This window comes from Crinia signifera, chromosome 1 (genome assembly GCF_055691185.1).
Source record: "Crinia signifera chromosome 1, ASM5569118v1, whole genome shotgun sequence".
Lineage (NCBI taxonomy): Eukaryota > Metazoa > Chordata > Amphibia > Anura > Myobatrachidae > Crinia > Crinia signifera.
The window spans coordinates 148,423,704-148,445,094 of record NC_139217.1 but is presented as its reverse complement, the minus strand read 5'-3'; the positions used below and the strand labels follow the sequence as shown (position 1 = coordinate 148,445,094).

Here is a 21,391-nt window from a genome sequence, read left to right as displayed (position 1 = left end):
AAACACTTGCTTAACAATGTAGAGAGACAAGATAATGACTAAGCCTACATCGTACAGTACTTTCAGAGCTAGTGCAGCTGGTTCATGCAGTCCAGCCTTTCCAGGTACAGTCAGCTCTGCCACCTGTAACTCTGGTTCATGCCTTGTCTCAGCTATTCATAAACAGAGAAACACCCCCAAAGTTTGAAGGTGATCCCCAACAGTTGACTCGTTGTGTTCACTACAATTTGAATTACATGCCACCAACTTCCCCCTGGAGTGAACAAAAGTGGTTCATATTATCTTCATATTCACACCATTCCAATTACAGATTAGCTGTAAGGTTTTTGGTTCCTTTTCTGACCCCTGAAGAGCCCTTGCAATTGTTGAAGTCATGGGGAGCATGTAAGGGGGTCCAGGAATATATTCTGCCTGTACTCTGGGGAATCAGCACCTCATTGCTAATTGTTCCAAGCTTTCCTGTGGCTTTCTTTACTGATTATAAAAATCCATGGTATCTTCAAACAGCACATTGACAGAACTATTGCCAGGCCAAGTAGTTATTGTTCTTTGACCATTTTAATCTTGTTAGGTCCATAAATATTGGGACATTGACACAATTCTCATATTTTGGGCTCTATACACCACCACAATGGATTTGAAATGAACTAAACTGTCATGAACGAGAATTTGAGCACTCAGTCGTGCGCAAAGTGGACTCTGGTGGATACAATGGCTGAGAACTGCATTGGAATTACAGAAAATCTGACTGGATCTGGGGATACCAGAATTAAACTGGAGGCACTTCAGTCTGGGGACACCAAACTGGTGATGCTGGAAAGTCTCTAGAGTACTCAGCCTGGGGGTACCAGACTAGTACTGGAATCCGGGGATGCTGGAAGGTCGCTGAAGTACTCAGTCTTGGGATGATGGATCCGTACAGGAATCTGGGGATATTGGAAAGTCTCTAAGGTACTCTGGAGGTTATTCTGATCGGAGCGGCCAAACGTGCGTACGTTCACTATTAGCGTACGCTCTCCGTACGCGGCCGTTGGGGTTAAGTCCACCCACAACTCAGCCGCATACGTACGGCCAGAAACAACGTCGAAGGGGAGTGGCGTACAATTGAGCGTACGCCAATGTACACGGACGGACCAGCCCTTACACTCCGACAACTGGCATACAACAGAGCGTATGCCACCGTTTACGGACGTCTCTCGTCCGTCTTCCCACCGACTTCTTGCGGCAATCTGAGCGTACGCCAGCTTGCACGGACGGGTCCCTATTGTTTTCAATAGAAAACTCAGCTTATGTCACCGCTCGTGAGAGTGAGCGTACGTCCGTGTACGCTGACATACCCTTCACATATATGGACCTGCAAATCTTGCCTTTCAACTCTAATTATGAAAATTAATTAATTGATTGAATTAATTAATGTGCAAAATAGTGGGCATGGGCTTAAAACATTGCTGAAACATCCTTTGTAGGTGTTAGATGTGGTTTATGTTATTGTATCATAAATACAAAACCTATGTTTGTATTAGAGTGAACACGTTGACACATGTCGACTTGTGTAGATTGAGTGTGCTACTGTGTAAAGTCTATGAAAGCACGTAGTGAATGTGTATAACTGTTTAACAAATACCTACCTTAGCATATATAAGCAGGTCTTAAAAAGATTCTTACCTTAAATTAAACAAACCTTTAAATGTAGAGAAGTATAGAAACATAAGCTTCCAATGTGTTTGAGTGCTGTGTGTGGCTTGCAGGTAGTGAAATCATGGTTTGGACTTAATAGACTGCAGCATTGCTTATTACATTCAGGCGTATGTGTTTGGGTAGTAATCAGCGTAAATTAGCAAACCCAGGTGCACGCTGGCATGCGGTATCTGTAGGGGTGGTCTGAGGTGGCGGTTGGCGGCCGCCTGTTTTGTGTCCGAAATGAACGGTGCTTTAGGCGATCGTGCGGTAGTAGCACCGTTCATTTTTGGTGCACACCCCTGTGTACGCCCATGTTTACGCCCATTTTCCCTCATTATTTCGGCCGCTCCCCTCAACACGCCCCTATGCCGCCCCCAATGCCCGTACTCTCGCGTACAGGTTTTTTCGCACGGAGAGACCCGTCCGTAAGCGTTGTGGAGTGTTCGCGCCTGCGCATTGGCGATTGTACGCATGCGCAGATCATGAAAAACCCCGGAACGTACGCGTACGGCCCGGCCGCACCAACCAGAATAAGGCCCTCAGTCTGGAAATTCCGAACTAGTACTGGAATCTGGGAAAGCCAGAATAACTTTAACTCAAGATGGCTGACTTGGCAACGTAACAGAATCCAGGGACACTGGAACTAATTTAAGTCAACTCAGGATAGCTGACTTGGCAAAGTAACAGGATCCAGGGACACTGGAAATCACTCAAGGTAACTGGTAACTGGGTTCCGGATAATGCACGAATAACGACCAGGATGGCACAATGAAAGTGGCTGGGAACTGGATGATGGAGGATTCGCTTATAGCGGCTAAACTCCGGATTGAGCTGGAAAACCCACAAACAACTACAGTAGAGGGACAGCAGGCACTGTGGATAAGGTGGACACAGTGAAGCCAGTAGCAGGTACTGTGGCTGAGCTGGACACAGTGAAGCCAGTAGCAGGTACATATAATGTAGCTGAACCCAGTGAAGTGGGTGGCAGCTATCATGGCTGGGCTGAACCCAGTGGAGCGGGTAGCAGGTGCTGTAGCTGGGCTGGACCCATTGGAACAAGTAGCAGGTACGGACAAAGTATCTGAACAGGGTGCCAGGTAACAGGACGTAGTTACAAAGTTGCTGAAAGCAACTCTTGAGTTTGAGAGCAGGATATTTACCCCCCCTGCCTTGCATTGATTGGCAGACTAACAGGGTGGTAACTGTAATCTCAGGAGTGGAATTAGAGGATTACAGTGAAAGTTCAAATGGAGAATGCTGAACCACTGCTAGCAGGGAGCTAAGGGGTTACAGCTGTCATAACACTGGGCTAGAGTCTAATCAGGCAGAGCTGACCATAGTTTCACACACACTCTCACACACACACACACACACACACACACACACACACACACACACAATGATTGCAGCCTAGGTGCAGGCTGAATGAATCCAGGCAGAATACACTGAAAGACCTTGCAGAAACAGATGAACAGAAGAACAAACACCCAGGTTCATGACAGAAACAAGTGCATGTGCTTTAACTGCAGACTTTCAGTTTTAATTTGAGGGTATTTACATGCAAATCGGGTGAACGGTGTAGGAACAACGGTTTCTATATGTGCCTCCCACTTTTCAAGGGACCAAAAGTAATGGGACGATCGACTCAAAAACTATTCATGAACAGGTGTGGACTAATCCCTCATTACTTCATCATCAATTAAGCAGGTAAAAGGTCTGGAGTTGATTCCAGGTGTGACATTTGCATTTGGAATCTGTTGCTGACGATTCTCAATATGAGATCAAAAGAGCTGTCACTATCAGCGAAGCAAGCCATCATTAGGCTGAAAAATCAAAACAAACCCATCAGAGAGAGATAGCAAAAACATTAGGTGTGGCAAAATGAACTGTTCTTAAAAAAAAAAAAAAAAAATAACGCAACGTAGAGCTCAGCAACCCCAGAAGACTACAGAATATAATTGTGATGGATGACAGAAGAATGAAGTTGACCAGATCAAGAACACACTCCAGGAGGTTGGTGTATATGTATGTATATCAAAGTCAACAATTGAGAGAAGACCACAAGAGTATAGAGGGTTCACCACAAGATGTAAACCATTGGTAAGCCTCAAAAAAGAGGAAGACCAGATTAGAGTTTGTTAAACAACATCTAAAAAAGCCTTTACAGTTCTGAACCAATATCCTATGGACAGATGAGACAAAGATTAACTTGTACTAGAGTGATGGGAATAGAAGAGTATGGAGATGGAAAGGAACTGCTCATGATCCAAAACATACCACCAGTGACGCATGGTGGTGGTAATGTCATGTTGTGGGCATGTATGGCTGCCAATGGAACTGGTTCCCTAGTATTTATTGATAATAGTACTGCTGACAAAAGCAACAGGATGAATTCTGAAGTGTTTCGGGCAATATTATCTGCTCATATTCAGTCAAATGCTTTAGAACACATTGGATGGTGCTTCACAGTGCAGAGTGACAATGACTTGAAGCATACTGCAAAAGCAACCACCGAGTTTTTTAAGGCAAATAATTGGAATTTTATGCAATGGCCAAGTCAATCACCTGACCTGAATCCAACTGAGCACGCATTTCACTTGATGAAGGCAAAACTGAAGGGAAAATGCCCCAAGAACAAGCAGGAACTGAAGACATTTGCAGTAGAGGCCTAGCAGAGCATCACCAGGGATGAAACCCTGCCTCTGGTGATGTCTATGAGTTCCTTGCTTCATTTTATTGGTAATAAAATTAAAAACTGCTCACTGGAATTGTTTTTTACCACCTCTGCTTCATTGTGAGTGGCACCAATGGGCACATGCATATTGTTTCACTGGATACTTGGGGGTGAAGAAAACATTGGACCTGATCCTCAGGAACTTCAGATGGCTGTAGGTGTGCAAGGATGTAAAATATTTTGCATCACCCTGGTCTACCTGCGCCCAGCATAAAATCCAACCTCAAGTTCCGATAAATCCTTTGCATCCTTTATCAATTTATGATTATCTGTAGACACATTTTTCCATGGACTATATTTCAGAACTATGTAGTATACCTGTCAAGAGTACAATATTATTTGGGCAGTGGTGGATAGGTTTTCTAAAGTTGCTTTTCCTGTATCCTTAAAAGGATAACCCTCAGTTTCAAAGGTAGCCAACCCCTTAATTAAAGAAATCTTCAGCTTGCATTGATTTCCTAAAAACTTCAAATCAGTTCACTTTCAAGTTTTGGAGGGCTCTCTGTGGAGGGCTCTCTTCTTTTCCATATACCATCCTCAGAGTAATGGGGAAATGGAACAGGTAAATAGAGGCTGGCTTTTATGGCCGCTTTAAAAAAAAAAACTTAACTGTATTTCAGTGGCAGGGACTACAGGTTAGTACAATTCAGACAGAAATGTAGATGAGGAATCCCAGCTCCATACATAAATGGTGGATAAAATAATGTGTACTACAAAATTACTGGCAGAAGCACAATAATCTGGCATCAAAGACAGGAACAGGCAAGGTTTATATTCAAAGGGGTGGTGCTGTAACATTCTGGAACATCAACAGAACAGTCAAACTGAGCTAGAACAGCTAGAACATAGAATGAGAGCAGAGAGCTTTATAGCAGCCAGAATAGCTCAGTCAACAGAGCAGCAGTCTGTAGAGGCAGAAGCTCAGGGTTGGAAACCTGACATTACTTTAATATTTCTAAAATGTCCTTTGGATGCTTTAGAAGCAGGTATGTATGGATGTCTCAAACTAATCTAGTTAATCTAAAGGCATCAAAATTTTCTGCTGACTTTCAAAAAGTTTTCAGAATCATATCTCTCCCCGTTTACTAGCTATTGTTATCTATTCCTGTGTATTCTAGATTATGCCTTTTTCAGCAATAAATTATTATTCTCCTTTGGTGGTGGTTCGGCCAAAATTTAACAAGGAAAGGGGTTATCATTTAAGTAAAGAAACGGAATATCACATTTATTTTCTTAGAGGCTGGAAGGTCTAAACAAAGCAATGTGGTTAATTTTATCAAAATCTTTAACAATCTGAAAATTGGGTTCAGCTCTACTGTGTATGTCTGCAAATTGTAAGTAATTTCCTTGATCTTCTCTCAAAGAGCAGTTTTCAATGATAAATTTCGCTATGTGCAGCGAACCCTGTCACCCTATTGAAGGATGCAGGGACTCGCTGCCCCAGACGGCGATTCTGCAGGGAGCCGGGGACAGCGGCAGGCAGGAGATGGAAGCCCCCTGCCTGCGCCGGAATGTATGGGGGGGAGGAGGGCTCCCGGGGACCCCCGGAGAGCTGGCAGGGGCGCTGTGGAGGGACCCACTTCACTGGTCCCGCTCATACATATGTAATGAGCGGGACCAGTTTGAAATTAATATTTAATGAGCGGCTCCCGGCCCCCTGCTGGCGAATGTGTCAAAAAAAAATTACAAATTTAAATATATATTCATGACTAAAAATTGCATGCCCTTGCCCATTCACAGAAAAAAAATCAGATTTTTTTGACACCAAAAAAACCTCCTTCATTTTAAAAGATCATTTTCCAGTTCACCTTAAAAAGATGTTGAATGCAAAAGGTGAATCATGGCAAAAATCATGTTGAAAGCAGTTCTCCATCCTAGCATTGAATACACTCTCGACGAATCCCAGTGAAAACCCCATTGAAATACACCAGCGAATTGCAGCGAGCATGAAACGGAGCTGCACGGCATTCACTCTTGCTTTCGGCAAACAGTGAACATTGAATAGGGTGAATCAGATTTTCAGTGAAAAAGATTCACCTCAAGGAGTGAAAACAGCCCGATTCCCCCCAAAAAATCAGTGAATCAGGAGCATTGAATACTGCCCAAAGTATGAAAGTTTCCTGTAAATTATAGATTTTATTGGTTACAGTTGGAACTACTGTGGAAACTGGGAATATTGAAATAAATGTTGGGGGAAATCTAAAATTGGCAAAAAAGGAACTTTGGGAAATTGAACTGAAATCAGAGTTGTATGAAATATTCAGCTGTGAGTAGACAATCCATCCAATCATCTTAAAGGTAACTAATAAAACAATGGAAATATTGTTCAAACGTCTTATTAGTCATGTCAGTTTCTACATTAAATTAAGGATGACAAGTAGAGACTGTTTAAACCAGCATTAAAGTAACATTTTGGTGCCTTTAGAAAAAATATAGTGAGATATTTGAGATCATTATTTTGAGATAAATGCTAATGCACAGATCTGTTTCCTGTTTGATTGTAGTATGCAGAAGGAGGTATGATGCCTTTTTTAAGGTTCCACATGCAGTTGCATGGATTTTTATCTGAGCAGATCTCACATTGGTATAAGCTAGTAAGTAGGCTGATGCAACCGAATGGGATTTTGTCTTCCTTGGCATCCAACTTAGAATCAATCAGAAAGAGCAATAAGTTTGTCCATCATTACAGTAGTTTACTGATGTCCTCACAACAATATTAAAATGAATAGCTGCATTAATACAGATTAAACAAAACTTGAATGAGATTGGAGACTTCTCCAAATAAGACAGTTTGACTTGGCAGAAGGTCATACAATCTTTAACAGCGAATGCACTTTAATTGGGAACTGGCAGTAACTGCTTTGTATGCAATCAGGAAAATGTGTCTTACAGAAACCTGTTAGCCGATTGTGTTAGTACTCATTAACATGTTGCTCAATAGTTAGTTGGATGCAGAACAGGAGCCTTGTATTTAAAACTTTGCTCTTTTCATGTCTTTCCAAAAAACAAGCTTCTAGAATGCATTCCAAATACCAAATCATTTCCAAACTGTTAAGCATTTATTCTTTTACAATATGGAGGCATTTTTATGATCATTTCTTTTGAAAGTACCAAACATAAATCAAATCATTGAAACTGTTGAGTTCTGTGGAACAATCCATTCCTGTATATTCCCAGGCTTTTTACCAGCTTGCTGAGTCATCGCACATTTTGGCAAAATTAAGCTGGATACACACCTATAGATTTATCTGTCCAATCTATCTTGTGTGAACAAAAATATGGTAAAGAATGAAAGTATATGACATATCAATCATTTGGTCCCAAACACTGGAAAATTAACAAAAATAATTATTTGGACAAATCTATTAGATCAAATGGATTTACCCAATCTGTTTTAACAACCATTGCATTTTTTCAAGTGTTTGGGAGCAAATGATCAATTGTCATTTTCAGCAATACATTACCGGATTTTTGGTAGCACCAGTTGGGCAGCCGAGAGGTATGCCGGGCCCCGGTAAAATTCTGGGGGCATGGCCTAATTGCGTGAGGTGCGTGGCCACCTCCCACAATTAGGCCATGCCCCAAAATGTTTCAGGTGTGTGAAAAAACAATCTAAAGTCGAGGGTTATTGCCCCCCCCCCCCCCCAGCAGCAGCACACCTACAGCATGTGCTGTGCTGACAGCAGGCTCAGTATGAGCTCTCACGCTGTAGGTGTGTGATGCTGCCCGGGAGGAACGGAGGGGGAAGGGGGTGTTCAGACCGGGGCCCCAGCTGGGCAAGCAAGCCTGGGCCGAGGTAATTAGTACCCCCCCCCTCCCCCCCCCCCCCCTCCCCTTCTCCGCAGTTCTGACCACCAGATAGATTGGACAGATACATCTTTAGCTGTGTACTCAGCTTGAGACATATCCTCTGTGCCACTTTGGGGTTTTGGCTATCAGATGTTCTTAACCATCAGGGTAACAGCATAAAACAGAATGTACTGTACAATAATCATAATAAAAAATATGAAGCCAGCACTAAGCCTAAAAGTAATGTTTAGCAAATAATGGCGAAAATTATTTAATTTATTAATTGTATTTGCACATTTTTATATAACATTGATCTATAATTATACGTTATTTAAAAAAAATATTGCTGGTCCATATAATATGAGTCAAAATGAAATTTAAAAAAAGTATTATTATAGATTATTGAGCAAATCTGACATAAACGTGATTAAATCCTCCCTGTCAGTTGTATCAAAGCAACTCAATTGCAGCTAGATGGTATTCTATTCAACTGCCAGTCATTTTGTGATCCTTTTCAATGTTTACTATGGAAGAGGGATAGGGAATCTTTGGCCTTCCAGCTATTGTTGAACTACACATCCCAGAAGATAACAGGAAGTGTGGGATAGATACTTGCGACATTTCATAAGATAACCTGTATCTTGTTATATTAGACAAGTGGAAAATAAAATAACTTTCTTTGAATATTTATTTCACTACTGACCTATTAGCAACACATAATTCAGGTGTGTTGAAGATAAAAATAGATATTTCAGTGGTAAATCGTGCGATCTGCTTCATACATTGCAGCAACAAACGTGTAGTCAACATGTTGAACATTCTAAATGTCAGCAATCAAAATGTTGGCACTGCAATGTTCACATGTTGACATTCTAGAGGGACTGGATGATTACTGTTAGGCTGCTAGATGGAAGGTTGAGACCCAGGAGTAGGGTTAGAATTCAGTTGCGGTAGGAGAGATTTAGGGGCAGATTTATAAAGCTTGGAGAAGAGATAAACTGGAGATAAAGCGGAGAAAAGGTAAAAGGAGATAAAGCACAGCCAATCAACTCCCAACTGTCTTTTTCAAACACAGCTGATTGGCTGGTGCTTTATCTCCTTTTACCTTTTCTCCGCTTTATCTCCAGTTTATCTCTTCTCCAAGCTTAATAAATCTGCCCCTTAAAGTGAGGCACTAGAAGGAGAATTATGGTTAGGGGTGTTACTGTTGGAACCACTGCAGGATCAGCCATATTTAAAACACACTACTGGAGAAACCAGACCCCCCCCAAACAAGGCAACGTACCACTGGACTACTAGAAATATTTTGTCAACACTCTAAATCATGATTTATGTTAGATATTAGTCAATTTAGAACTAATTATTATCATGTCATCAAGATAAATGTTGACAAAGTATACACATAGGGCCTTATTCAGATCTGAGCTCAGTACAAATTTGTTCGGAAAATGGGCAAAACCATGTTCACTGCAGGAGGGGCAGATGTAACATGTACAGATAGAGTTAGATTTGTGTGAGTTATTTTGTTTCTGTGCAGGGTAAATATTTTTACACTGCAATTTAGATTTCAGTTTCAACACACCCCACCCAAATTTAACTCTCTTTGCACAGGTTACATCTGCTCCACCTGCAGTGCACATGGTTTTGCCCATTTTCCAAACAAATTTGCATTGAGCTCAGATCTGAATAAGGCCCATAGTTTTCTCCCCCCCCCCCCCCTATTGAAGCTTAAAAACAACTTTGCACAATTCTGCAAGACATAAACATGATTTAAGCATAAGAGACATTACACATGGTGATAAGCAACATGTTACAAGGAATCTCGTAGCACACTTCCAAGGACTTTTTTTTACATTTAACTAATTAATTTATGCATTCATAGCTCAAGACAATATGAAATGCAAATAAGTACATAATGTATGGATATATACGTAGTAAGAAAATTAATGGCAATCAGAATCTGTCTATCCTTTTCTAGGATGCAAAAGAGAAATTATAGACAGACTCTGGTTGTTATGGCAACATCACTTTTTTTAAATTTTTAGAACCCTTAGTAAATTTACCCCTTAGAAAACAAACATAAATAAGGATATCTGGCACTCACCTGCTATGAATGTAATGAGAGGATCAACCAGAAATATTCCAGTTTTGTACTGAGTCCGATCTATGCAGTGATCATTTTGGGATTGCGTTGAGTTTGTCAAAGTTGCAATAAAACTTTTCCAGGTGTCAGAAAAAGAGCACTTATCAAACAATATCTCCACCCAATCCTTTAAAAAAATAAAAGTGAGTTGCATCCTACATAACTGAAATCAATAGTGGTTGAGTGTATCCGTTCCTGTACAATGGTCTTTTTAGCCAGAGCACTTAAAGCAGGAAAAAAAATCCTACTGCCTGGAGTGGAGTGTCTGGCCCCTTAGGAAAATGCCCAAAATGACCCGCTCAGGATTAAAAAGCACAAAGCTAATCAGGTGGGTCTTAGCATCCTGCCTTACCTTCCAGTCACCCTGGACAACTTTACTCTCCCAACAGTGATAAAGGTCATGCTCATCTTTGACACATCTAGGACAATTTTAGTACTGCTTAGATCATCTATGGGATGATCTGCTCCTCCCCTTCCTGAAGTTAACACTCCCTCCATCTTCAGCCAAAGGCGAGCATGTTTACAACTGTAGCATGCAAACTAGTGCTGGTGCCACCACCTCGCTCTAGGGCATAGTTGCCTAGCCTCCTGCATTGTGCAGTAGACTCCCTGAAATAATAGCAATCTCCCTCTCTCTCTTAGTCTAGCAATCTCCCTCATTTCACTTATCCCACATTACACTGTTACATTTTTTGGGGAAAAAGACATGAGAGATAGATACATTTAGATCAAATCATCAGTGCCATTTCCGAGCACTTTACCAATTATAGTAGCTCTTACTAACTGCTTTAGGGCTCATCTACATTTGGATCTAAGTCATTTTAAAAGGTTCCTCTCAGATGTAGCAGTACACACCCACACTTCTAGGTGCCATGTTGAGAATCTCTTTTCACAATCTCTCCATATATGGAATTATACACGCCCTTTGGGTGGAGCATGTCACGCTTCCGCAATGGGGCACTGTGCAAAATTCTCCTACCAACCATAATCTCCCTGAAACTTGTTTTCAAAAGTAGGCAAGTATGCTCTAGGGGGACACAACTGCCGCATGCTGCCTGGTCACTTTATACAGGAGGCCCAGCTTTTTCCCACATGCTGCACCTTTTTACATCACATCACCTCACCATCTATCCATGGCCATAACAGACAATGCTGGTGCCACCACCTTGCTCTAGTTGAACATAGCTGCTCCATTCTGCGGGGACATTCATTTAATAAATGAGGCCATTCTTGCACATACAGCATCTTCTCTACTCATCTCCCCATCTATCCATTGCCATCATAGGCAAAACTGGTGCCACCACCTCGCTCTAGTGGGACACAACTGCTGCATTATGCTTGGCCACTCTATCAATGCAGGAGGCACAGCTTTTCTGCTATATGCTGCACCTATTTACCTAATCTCTGATCCTCCTCTGCTCATGATCTCCTCTGCTACTCCCCTGTTCCCATAAATACAGTATATGCCCACATTTCCCTTTCTCTAGTATGTTTACTTCTATAATCATCCCAGACCATGTTATTCCAGGGTGTTTCCTATTTATTCCCGTTACCCTACTTGTGTATATGTCTCTATAATCCCCCTGTCTCTTCCCCTCTGTGTCTTCCCTTTGTGATCTCTTGTGATTTTCTATATGTATGTCTTCCTCTAATTATGTGCACATCTCTCTCTCCCTATTTGGTACTCATACCCTTTTTTGTATTTGTGTTTGTTTTGCATTGTGAGGCGTGGCCTAATTTGGGGGAGGTGGCCTCACGGGAGAGCCGCAAGTATAGTATATACCGTTTTAATGCTATGGGGCATGACCCAGAGGCTCTATGAGCCTCTAGCCACGCCCCCAGCCCCCTGGCTGCGGGAATAGGGGGGCTGTTGGGAGTCTCCCCTGTCGGCTGCTGAGCAACAGTGAATAAACGCTTTATAAACTATACTTCCTTTGGATAAGGACTGCATTATTTATTCACCACAATTTTTTTTTTTTTTCACACTATTATTTGGTAAAATGATTATTAAATTAGTGGCCACATGACAACTATTGGATAATCTGTGGTATGTAGTCATGGCAGCTAAACCACCAGGACACCTCTGGGTTTTTGGCCACATACATGTTCGGCTGCTAGAAAGAATGTTACAGTGTTGATCAATATGAGCAGTTGTGGAACTACAGGGCCCAGCATTATGAGCAATTTGAAAGTAGGAGCATGCAATTTCTTGTGCATGACCTTGCTGGGCTATGTAGTTCCACAGCAGCACTTTACTTAGCATAACAATACAAGTGAACATTATAGTTATAAAACATTGGCATGTATGTTTAACATTGCATGGGGTCACACTTACCAGCTCTGGATGGCGTTTGCGGCCTATCGGTATCCGCACGTGCATGCCAGGCAGGACCTCAGGGGGTATGATGCGCTTCAGCTTCACCTCATACGAAGTGTAGCACACAGTGGTGGGGCTTCCTCCTCCAGTCTTGGTGGCCTCCTCCAACTCCATGGCCATTTTACTTTTCAACTGCCTTTTGATGTCGTTGAATCTCTTTTTTACATTGCGGACCAGGCGCTTGTGCTGACTGACAGCGTTCACCGCCTGGGTGATGTCCTTCCACATAGCCCTTTTGCGCTGTGCAGTGGTCTTGTGGTGAGATTTGCCAAGCAAACGGTCAAACACAGGCATGATAGCCCGGACAAGTGCAATCATATTGGTCAGTGTCTCCTTTTCATCAGCGATGAAAAGGAGACACTGCTACTGTCACGGGGCGGGGGGAGCAGCAGTGTCTGGTTGCTGCTATCACGCGGCGAGGGGGGGGGAGAGACGGAGACCCGAATGGAGGAGGGAGCAGCAGCAGCCTCTGCTGCTGTCACGGAGAAGGAAGGGAGGGACGCGAAGGGAGGAGGGAGCAGCAGCAGAAGGGAATCCTTCTGCCGCTGAACTCCGCTGACCTCCTGCTCAGCGCGGGGGGAAGTTGCTGGTCGCAGGAGCATGCTCCTGCGACCATTAGGGAGTGCACACGGGAGCGCGCAGCTGGCGATTTATCGCCAGCAGCACTCCAAATCACTGGCAATATGGTCGCTCAGCAACCATATTTCCAGCAATTTCAGCCAATATCGCCCCCATGTGTACACACCTTAAGAACACTATTACATGTGCGATTCGCAGTAAACGTGTCATTTTGCCCATTTTTTTACAAAAAAAATCCATTTCGCCTCATATGTGTTATATTCTGTTAAATTATACAAATTTGAATTCAGATTCATGTAAGCCTGGCTGAGGGACACTTTACTCATCCCTGGACTCCATGATTTTTCTAATGTGAAGGAAACTTGTCTGACAATCACACAACCAGTTTTTAGCCTCATGCTTTCTTATCCTGAACCTTCATTTGTTCCAGTGTTGATTTGTCTCTGTACATTAGTAGTGGTGAGAGTGCCCTCTAGTGTGGAGGGGAAAATCTTCACTCTCATTAGTCCTTATAAATTGATTTACAGTGCAACAACAAGAGTTTTCGGGGAAATGTAATAGGATGAGCGATGCAGAAAGTGAGAGATTGGTGAGAAATGTCCAGTTTTTGAAAACTGTTTAATTTTGAAGTGTAAATGATTGCCGCTTTAAAAAAGCCTGGAGATTTTCTTACCAAATCTCTCATTCTCTGAATCTCTCATCCGATTAATTTCACCCATTAATATGGTAAACAGCAACAGCAATGACAGCTAGTGAAACTATGGGCCTAATGCAGACTTGATCACGGGGCATATTTGTTTTCAAAATGGGTGACACGTAGAGATCATGTGTGCTAAGCAATATTTATGGTAGGCGATTTCCTGGTGTCCAGATTTCTCATGGAGAGCACATACACATGCAGAGATTTGTGCTAAGCAATTTTGATAAGCAAGTTTGCTAAGCAAAAAAAAGGCCGGGTAGTATTTCAGAATGAGAGATTGCGGTCAGTATCTCTCATTCTGTACACACAGAGAGATTTGCAGTCACTTGCTAAGCAATCTGACTAGATTTTGACTGCATGCACTGACTTAAGGTGGCCATACATCAGAAAGATATTGTACCCAATCATACAATCTCAATTGATTGTAAGATGGATTATATGCAGATTGTGTGCACATCGTGTGTACACAATCATACAATCACACAATCTCCTGGCCCCCGGAGATTGGAGGATTTGCCCTCTGATCTGATGTGCTGCACGTCAGATCAATTGGGATTGGGGCAGATTGCATGTGTTTTTAAGCACATGCAATCTGTCTTTAGATGGATCATACAACCAGAGTCATGTGACACTCCCTCCCTGACTAGCAGAGAAGAGAGTTTAATGAAACTCAGGAGCCCGAGGTGTGCTCCCTACCACCAGTGCTGTGCCTAAACACGTGCAAAGGGGGCCGTGCGATCGATGTGGGCTTATCTCCCGAAGGAGAAGGGCCCCGTTTTTCCCCTAACCCCTCTCAACCATAAGGCCGAAGAGTCATGTGACACTCCCTCCCTGACTAGCAGAGAAGAGAGTTTGAAGAAACTCAGGAGCCCGAGGTGTGCTCCCTACCACCAGTGCTGTGCCTAAACACGTGCAAAGGGGGCCGTGCGATCGATGTGGGCTTATCTCCCGAAGGAGAAGGGCCCCGTTTTTCCCCTAACCCCTCTCAACCATAAGGCCGAAGAGGGGAAAATAGGGAACGGTGGGTCCTCTTCGCCGAAGCTTAGAGAGACCCTCATTCCTCAACCCCCGGAAGGGTTAGGACAGTGGGTCCTCCGCACCCGAAGGTTTGGAGAGACCCTCAGTGGACTTCCCTCCGCCTTTATCCTCGGGGGGACCGAAGCTCTCCCCAAAAGGCGAGAGCTTCGGCACATTGGGGAAATGGAAGGCCCGTAAGGGTCAACCACACTACCCAAAAAAACGTGACAAACTACAGAAAAACAGAAAACGTGAAAGTGCACGAACGTGAAGAAGAATGAAATAAATAATAAAGAGGACCCCAGCGGTGCAGCTTCTCGGCAACCCGTGGCAGTGAAGATGCTGGGAGCCACAGAAGTATCCTAGTGGAAGACGGGCGGGAGGCTGAAGAGAGCGGTGGATGTCCTTTTGCACAATTCTGTCACTACTCTGAAAACAGTTTTCAGAGGACTGCTGCATTTGGGCTATTTAATAATGGCATAACACAGCAGATGTGAGCAGATTGGTAGTTGCTGGCAACCTGTAAATTAAAAAAAAACAACAAAAAAAAAAACAATGGATTTTTGGTACTCGTATCCTTTTGATCCTAGCCAGCCCCCTATTTAAATGAAGCTTCAATCATACAATCATGCAGCAGATGGATTGTATGACTGATTGTATGATGGATTGTGAGTGGATTGTGTGTCCAAAAATCACCAAGGACTGGATTTCAAGGGAAATTGTACACAATCCTGATTGTGACTGGTCTTAAGACCGGCCTTTCTGATGTATGGCCCACTTTAGTTAGCAGGAGATAATCTCTCGGGGCATACACGCAGAGAGTCTTTGCTTACTTTCTAAGCAATCTAGTCAGATTGCTTAGAAAATAGCACAAAATCGCTCCGTGTGTATGCCCCTTAAATATTGTATGTGTGTACAGAATGAGTGATAGTGATTGAGATCTCATTCTGAACCACTACCCTGGCCTCTTTTTTTTCTTTTTTGCTTAAGCAAAATCGCTTAGTACAAATCACTGCATGTTTATGTGCTCTCCATGGGAGATCTGGACACAGGGAAATCATCTACCCTAAATAGCTTGGCTCACATCTCTACATGTGTATGCCCCTTAACTCTCTCTGCACATTTGCCTCACCTGCAGTGCACATGATTTTCATACCCTCCAACATGACCCATTCCATTCGGTACACAATGCTGGACGTCCCTGGTAATGTATGATTGTCATCACCTGTGTTGAAACACCCTTCTCTTCAATTACCTAGTTCCACACAGGTGCTTGCAATCATACATTACCACGGAAGTCCAGGAGCAGAGCATTATGGGGGTTATTCTAGTTCATTCTTTCTGACAAAATCCTTCTTAGATGGACAAAACCATGTGCACTGCGGGTGGGGCAGATGTAACTTGTGCAGAGAGAATTAGATTTGGGTGGGGTTTTTCTTCAAAGTGAGATCTATATTGCAATGTAAAATCATGCAGTCAGTATTTTCCCTGCACAGAAACAAAATAACTCACCCAAATCTAATTCTCTCTGCACATGTTACATCTGCCCCCCTGCAGTGCACATGGTTTTGTCCATCTAAGAAGGATTTTGTCAGAAAGAATGAACTAGAATAAACCCCTATGTACCGAATGCAATGGGTCATGTTGGAGGGTATGGATTTTGCCCATTTTGAGAACGTATTTGTCCTTCAAAAAGGTTTAAATTAGGCCCTGTGTACAGCCTTTATTTTACTACTTTGAGCTTTATATATGCATCCTGCTTGCCCATCTCTTTCCACCATTGGGATGCAAAGTCCAAATTATATTTTTGTGAATTAATTCCACCTTAATTGTTATAATAATAACAACAACATACCTATACCTCACAACATGACCCTCTCCAGGAGGGACACAATGCTCTACTGCTATATTTCCCTCTTAATTATTGATTGCCATCACCTGTGTTGAAACACATTTTTCGGTACTTATGTAATATCTGGGCTCCCGTTTTTCTTATGAGACCGCGTCCGCTCGCCACGCTTCGGGCACGGTGGCTCGCTGCGCTCGCCACACTATATAAAATCAACTCCATGCGTAGTTGGATAGTAGGGGTATGAAAAAATGGGGTGCATTTAACATGGGAGCCCAGATAATACATAAGTACCCATTTTTCTTCTCAATTAAACTGTTCAAAACAGGTAATGGGAATAATAATTTAAGAGGGAAGGCCATAAACAGAGCATTGTGTCCCTCCTGGAATGGGTCATGTTGGAAGGTATAACATACCCTCCAACATGACCCATTTCATTAGGTACGCAATGCTCTGCTCCTGGACTATCCACTGTATGACTGTCATCCCCTGTGGTGAAACACCCTTTTCTTTAATTAACTAGTTCAACACAGGTAAGGGCGATCATAAAGTAAGAAGGAAGACCAGGAGCAGAGCATTATGGGGTATATGTATGAAGCAGTGATAAGGAAAAGGAGAAGTGATAAAGTGCCTGGTACTTTATCACCGGCTAATCAGCTCCTGACTGTGAAGCCCTGTACACATGCATCGATTTTTCCTGATTTTCAATTAGATTTTGCTTATAGAAGCAAAATCGAATCGAATCCTAAACGAAACCGAATGGTTTTTGTGTCACTTTCGATCTACATTCGATTCGATGCGTGCTCCCGTTTTCACAAATTCGAACAGAAAAATCTACTGTGCAGCCAAGGAAATATCGAATTCGATCTAGTAAATTGAATGTGTACAATGTACCATGAATGTATATCGAATTCGATATCTTATACAAAAGTACAGATCTAATGCCAAATCGAATGGAAAGATCAAATGCCAAATCTAATAGAAAAACCAATCTAACACTGCCTACCCTCCCGGAATGGCCGGGAGGGTCCCCCGGTTTCTGGGGGACCCCCGCTCCATTTAAATAACCCGATACGCTTATCTATGATGAGGGGGCGGAGGCTAAAGTGTCATAATCGCGTCATTTTAGCCCCGCCCCCTCCACAGAGATGCGCAAAACAGATTCTTTTCACGCATGGGGCGGGGCTTAATGACATCACGTTCAAGCCCCCACCAACTCCTGCTGAATGTCTCCTCTCCGGGCTTCTCCCAGAGAGGAGATTTAAAAAGTCGGCAACCCTGATCTAACATCGAATCAAAAGCAAATCGATGTGTGTGTACAGGGTTTTAAGTTACAGGCTTGGTTTAAAAAGAGACAATTAGGAGCTGATTGGCCAGTGATAAAATACCAGGCACTTTATCACCTCCTCCCTTATCACTGCTTCATACATCTACCCCTATGTACCTTATGGAATGGTATTTAATAATATTTTTGCCTTTTTATAGCTATACAGGGAGTTTGATTTTTTTAAATCAAAGATTATGTGCAATAATAAATTCATGTTACACTTCAGTAGCGTATATTGGGCCTGGCCAATAATGTGAGAATTTGCAGTAGACTGTGAGGAGAAAGCTACCGCCCAGACAGAGCAAACGCCCCTTGCGAAATTGAGAGAGAATCGTGCATGGATCGCTAGTCGTGATCCATTTGCAAATCCATATGCAATTCCTATACCAGTGAACAAGTTTTCACTGTCTTTGCAATTGTAAGTAAATCTGTGGCTTCCACTATTTTGTGACTGAAACAGACTGGAAGTGGTATTCATTGACGTCACAGACATTCCAAAATGCCTGGGTATGCCTGCGTTTTTTCAGACACACACAGAAAATGTCAGGTTTCCACCCAAAAATGCCCTCTTCCTGTCAGTCAAATTGCGATGGGATTCCATTTACTATCCATATGCATTTTACAGTATGTCGCTGTTCACCCTTGCATATGTGAAATGTGTATGGTACTCAATGCGCAGTCACTCTATAATCGCTCAATTTGCGAATTCTTGTGGATCAGGCCCATAATACATTAAATGCTTTCAAATGTGTGTAGTTTCCATTTACGTAAGAGTGGGTTATGGTATTTTAGATCTACAATGTCTGGGTCTAGAGTGATAAAGTCGACCACTATAGGTCGACAGTCAAAAGGTCAACAAAGAAAAGGTCAACATGAGTTTTTCTTGTTTTTCGGTGTCTGTGTCGACATAGGTCGGTATGGACACCGTCTAAGTGTACCGCGTCCCCTCACATGGCTCTCTACGCCCCCCCCCCCCCCCCCCATGCTTTGGGCACACTATTAGATTCTCCCCCCACACCATAGTGGATGGTAGGGCATGAAATACTGCCTGTCGGCACATGTCAGCTCATTTTTTTTTAAATCACGTCGACCTTTGACCCTGTCGACCTTATGACTGTCGACCTTTTGAATGTCGACCTTTTGACTGTTGACCAATATTGGTCAACCTTATGACTGACAACCTAGAGTCAATCTATCATGAGTCCGGATACTGTAAGAGTGATGGGACATACTGTTATAAGCACCCTAACTTCTTGCATTGCTTTGATATCATCATGTAGAATTTGATTTGAATATATGTTGTCAGTTCTCTCTGTAGCAAAGCTTCTGTAACCATGTGTACAGTCATGTAGTATTTGCTGCCTCCAGCGCTTGCAGCTAATCTTGTTTTGTTCCCCTCCCCTGTTGTTCCATACTGCTGCTTCCTATTACTGTGATGTTGCAATGGATGCTGCTGTTTTTTTCTATGAGAGAGGATGCTGTTAGTTAAGCAAGTATCCCTTTTTTAATCATAACTTTGTTTTTGATTTTCCATAAAATAGAAAAAAGAATTACAGAGAATATGCATACAGTAGTAAAATAAAAGGAACAAGGGACACCAGTAGTTTCAGGGGGTTTGAAGGAAGTAATAGGTAATAAGGGCTGTAAGTTTTGGTGGAAGTTGGTGGAAGAAACAGTCTTCCGAGTCTGTTACATCGTCTGGACCACGGCCTCTGAAAACCCCCTCTTTCTTAACAAGGAGGCCTCAAAGCCAAGTGAACGAGGTCCTAATTCAGAAACGGACCCCGTGATAACAAGTCTGGTCACAGAGGAAGACGCCCGCACGGTGATGCTGATGACCTGAGAATGTCTGAGTACCAAGCCCTCCGAGGCCAATCCGGACCAACAAAGATAACCAGAGACTTCTGTGCCTTTATCTGTTCGGTACTCTCGCTATCATGGGGAATGGAAACACATAGGTCAGCCTAAACACCTAGGGAACCGTCATTGCGTCCACCGTTCAAGCCCTGGGATCTCTGAAATATCTGCTGGGAAGTCATCAGATCCACCTTACGTGGGTGTGGTATAGGGTTCCGACAGTCGGGATCCTGATAGTCATTAGCCCGACGTCGGGATCCCAACTGGCTGGACTCAGACAGCATGGCGAGCACAACAAAGCCCCTTGGGTCGTGGACCCCCACGAGGGAGAATAGTCGTGGCCTTCGGGAACCGGTCTGTCAGTGTTTTAACAGTCGGGGTCCCGATGTCGGGACCCCATCCGGCACCCCCTCACGCAACCCCCAGCACGCCACCAGGTTCTGAAAGACTGCGTGGTACAAAGACCACTTCTTAGTCCTAGACCCATCCTAGTCCTTCGCCTCTACAGTCCGTATACCTGGAATAAAAATGGCAGACAGAGCCAGCACATGGGCTTTTGCCCACCTCAGGATCTGGGACATCTCGAGCATTGCTGCCCAGCTACAAGTCCATCCTTATTGGTTCACATATGCCACAGCCATGGCTTTGTTGGACTGAATCTGAACCTGCAAACCTGTCAAGACCTCTTTTCCCCCTGAAGAGCCCTCAGAATTGCACGAAGTTCAAGCACAATGATTGGAAGAACAGACTCCTCTGGTAATCAAAGACCCTTAAGCCTGAGATGCATGGTTACTGCACCCCAACCAACGACACTGGCATTGGTCATCACTACTACCCAAGACCAGGTCAGCAGAGACCTGCCCATCAGGAGAGTGTCCCAATCCAACCACCACTTCGGATACCCAGACCATCTCTGCAGAATATTCCACTGAAAACTCATGGAGTGGAACCGAGCATACTGCAAGGTCTCGAATATAGCGCATACGGTACTCTTTACCTAGCACGGCGCCCATCGCGGTCATTGCGGGCATTGAATGCACTAAAAAATCGGGTGCGACGCGATGGCCGCGATTTCCCATAGGGATCAATGTTAAATTTCTCAATTGACCGGATTTTTCTGTTCAATGCCTCAATTGACACGATTTTTCCATAGGAATCAATGTTAAATGGCCCACAGAGGCCAAATAGCCACCCTGAAGTGTGAAATGGCCCCCACAATTGTTAACGCCACCCCACGATCAACGTGAACCCGAAGCGTGGCGAGCGCAGCGAGCCCGCGAGGGGCGGCGGTACGCGTCCTACGACCTTTTCATACCCCCACTATCCACATCGGCGTGGA

General features: G+C 43.4%; 1 protein-coding gene across 1 annotated transcript in view; it reads left to right on the top strand.

The window, feature by feature from the left end:
• Window positions 1–21,391, top strand: part of ANK2 (ankyrin 2) — a 486,040-nt gene that overhangs the window by 14,027 nt on the left and 450,622 nt on the right. The window lies entirely within an intron of this gene.